General features: G+C 46.1%; 1 pseudogene; it reads right to left on the minus strand.

Annotated features, from left to right (window-relative positions):
- Positions 1–798: 798 nt before the first annotated feature.
- LOC107104989 lies at positions 799–2011 on the minus strand (annotated as a pseudogene).
- Positions 2012–3753: the final 1742 nt, after the last annotated feature.

The following is a 3753-nucleotide window of genomic DNA, read 5'->3' on the forward strand; positions in this document are numbered from 1 at the left end:
CATCCATCCATCATCCATCATCATCCATCCATCATCCATCCATCCATCATCAATGCATCCATCATCTATCCATCATCCATCCATTATTATTCATCCATCCATCATCCATCCATTATTATTCATCCATCCATCATCCATCCATCCACCATGGATGGATGGATGATGGATGGTTTGTAGGATATCATCTCTAATAACTCTGGTATTGAAACTGACGATATTGTTTCGGTTCTATAGATCAGTTCTCTAATATCTGAGGAAACAGGAAAGATGACTGCATTTAATTCCAGTGGATAATGCTAACGCTCTGCTAATTCTAACATCATCCTGGATGGGACACCAAAGGTGTCTCCATCTTGAGTCCTTTGTGGTTCCTAATGTCTTGTTTCTCCTTCTGCTTTGCATCATGAGCCGACAGAGAACCTAGCAGCTGTAGCTCTTTGTTAGCGTTAGAGCTAATTTGGCCTCATCTTATCTTAACATATCTTTTTTTCCAGCTTTTATTCTCATTCCACTGTCAGAAACAGAGCAACTAAATCCACTCTCATCATTTAACCCCTCCCCTTGGGGAGCAGTGGGCCGCCATTGTGCGGCGCCCAGAGAGCAGTGTGGGGTTAAGGGTCTTACTCAGGGACCCAGAGTGGAGGCTGTGGGAGTGGGACTCGAACTCAGAACCTCTGTGCTGTAACCACCAGGCAGCCCCTCCCCACAGAGAAGAACGCATGACGCTAAACACGGCTGCTAAGCTATGATGTTATTATATTGTAAGTTTATAAATTAGACTGTTCTTCTCTGCTATCAGTCTCTCATTAGTTTATTAATGTTCTTAGTTCTAATTGAGGAGTTTATTGACTGGAGAGTTTTGAATTATTATATAACCAACGTTTAGAAAAGCTGTTTTTGTTTATTCTGAATATTTCGCAGACTGGCTTTGAACGCATCATTTTGCTCTTTGGAGCATTTTTAACATGGTTCTTTAAATCATCACGTTTTATCAGTATGTTTAGGTATTTTTAAAGTGCTATAAAATGACTAAAGAGAAGCACAGAGATCCAATAGACCATTCTGGTCGCTATAGTTCTATACTCCTGTCCCCACCAGTGGACCAGCAGAGGTGGGGGCCAGCCTGGGCGGGTTCCCAGTCACTCAGTGTTTACCTGAAGCAGCTTCCTCGATCTGGGCCATGTGAGCCTCCAGAACCTTTGGGTCCCTGGAGCTGTAGGGGCCCAGCTCCGGGTAGAAGCTCGAGGCGATGTCCTCTGGAGGAGCGTGTCTCCCCTGCGCGTGGCTGGCGGCGATCTTGGGGTCCCAGTGCGGCACCAGCGGGTGATCCCAGTGGATGTACTTGTTGTCCATGGCGGGGGAGCCGTACCACAGGTAGTAGAAGATGTGGACGTCATAGAAGATGCTCGAATCTCGGTCGGATTTGGTGAAAACCACCTTGGTGTCGCTGCCGCCGGAGCGGAACAGGTCCGGCGGCGCCAGAGCGACCTTCCCGTCCAGCCGCTTCCTGTCGGGCCTGTCCCCGAACCGCTCCATGCCTGGAGCCAGATCCGAGAAGCCGTCGCTGGGTTTCAGCGTCCTGAGTCCCATCATGGTTCCGAAGATGAAGATGGTGAAGAGGAGGAGCGCGACGGCCGCCTTCCTGCGCATCCGCGTCATGGTCGCTGTCCGCGGTCCTGAAGAGGCTCACTGGGCCTGCTCTCTGCTGCCCTCCATCACCCAGATCTCAGCCTCCCCCCTGCTCCCCATCGAGCTGCTGCGGGAGGATGGAGGCAGACCGGAAGAGGAGGAGGAGGAGGAGGAGGAGGAGCTCCATCAGAAACTCTGACCCCTTAGCAGCCAGTGAACGCACCCTGCCTTCTCCGATTACCATGAATGCAGCATTAAAGGATGCTTTGCTCTGCAGATCAATCCAACATCAGCCCCAAACCAAAGAAGCCAGAAAAACAGACACTAACAGCATCTCTAACAAAGTCCTACCATTAAGCCAACATTTCATTTCCCTTTTAGATGAGTAAAGAATTTCAATATGAAATTATACTGTTGCATTCATGGTCAAAGAATATGGAAAAATAAATGATTTGAATTATCTGGTATTACCTGATGAATCTTTTTGTTTCAGTTTATAGATGTAAACAGAACTGGGAAGGTTTCTAAAACAAAAACATGATAGAAAGACTTTTAGGTTTGTTTTCATTTTGTTTGCCACTTGTTGTTTTTGTCACTTGAAGAATAAAACCAATTATTCAATTCTATTCAGTTTATATCTATAGCTCCAATTCACATAATGTCATCTCAGTCACTTTATAGATCCAGACCAACCAGATCATCCAGTCAGATTGATTCAAATTGATTCAGATTTTCTATCTAAGGAAAACCAGCTGATTGCATCGACTCATTGACTCTTCAGCAATCCCTCACACTAAGCAGAGAGAGCAGAACGTTAGAGATTGAACTAACAGATTCTGCAGAGTGGGAGAATAGAGATAGAATGATGAAAAAGGGGTCCCTNAGTGAGAACGCAGGCAGCGGCGTCTGGATCAGCTGTCTGATCTACTTTCTATAGTTCTAGTGAGGACGCAGGCAGCGGCATCTGGATCAGCTGTCTGATCTACTTTCTATAGTTCTAGTGAGGACGCAGGCAGCGGCGTCTGGATCAGCTGTCTGATCTACTTTCTATAGTTCTAGTGAGGACGCAGGCAGCAGCATCTAGATCAACTGATCTAGGTTTGGTTCGTTTAGTTTAGTGTTTTGTTGTTTCTCGCCACGCAGAGAAACAAAAAACCTTTTTTTACTCCTTAATGGTTACAAGTTTCTTTGATATTTTTTTCCTCACCTGGTACCATCTAAATGTACACTGCCAAAACCATATGTGTATTATCCACCTTAAATCTATATTATCCACCTTAAATCTATATTATCCACCTTAAATCTATATTATCCACCTTAAATCTATATTATCCACCTTAAATCTATATTACCCACCTTAAATCTGTATTACCCACCTTAAATCTCGGCCCTATTTCTTTTTTCCTCGGTCCAGTGTATATTTGTGGATGCAGTGTATTTACCCCATGCACCTTTTCCTCCTGTTGGCCATTAAGCCGAGGTGTCAGATCAATAAAGTCCATCTTATCTTAAAGAGAACGGCCATTTTGGCTGCGGCTCCGGATCAACACGCCTGAATCAGATTATCTCCTCAGTTATAGTCGTCCAGAGTCCTGATAAGGACCCGATGATAGGACCAAGGCGTGTCAGAGCAGGACTGGAGTTTGACAGCGTTGCTTTCAGGGAACTTTATATCCTGCCTTGTAGACGTTCTTCTTCCTGTGGTGAAAATGACGAAGCCTTCAGAGCAGGACGGCTTCTGCTGTTAAACAGCCAAGGAACTGAGCTCTGTGGCTCTTTGCTGGAAGCTTGACCGTCCTTCAGGATCACATCATAGAAAGTCACCTTGTGAAGTTCTGGATTCTTCATCAGCTGCTGCCTCCTCTGAAGCTTGGCCTCCCAGAGTTGGTCCCTGAGGGCCGCTGTCCTGCAGGTTTTAGAGGTTTCCTGATCCAGCACAGGTGATTTCCATTGATAGTTGATTAAAAGGTTTTTGCTGAACTGCAATCATCAGAATCAGCTGTGATAAAGCAGAGAAACCTCTAAAACTCGCAGGACGGAGGCCCTCTAAGACTCGCAGGACGGAGGCCCTCTAAGACTCGCAGGACGGAGGCCCTCTAAGACTCGCAGGACGGAGGCCCTCTA

This window comes from Cyprinodon variegatus, unplaced genomic scaffold, assembly GCF_000732505.1.
Source record: "Cyprinodon variegatus isolate N-32 unplaced genomic scaffold, C_variegatus-1.0 Scaffold1994, whole genome shotgun sequence".
In the NCBI taxonomy this organism is placed as follows: Eukaryota; Metazoa; Chordata; class Actinopteri; order Cyprinodontiformes; family Cyprinodontidae; genus Cyprinodon; species Cyprinodon variegatus.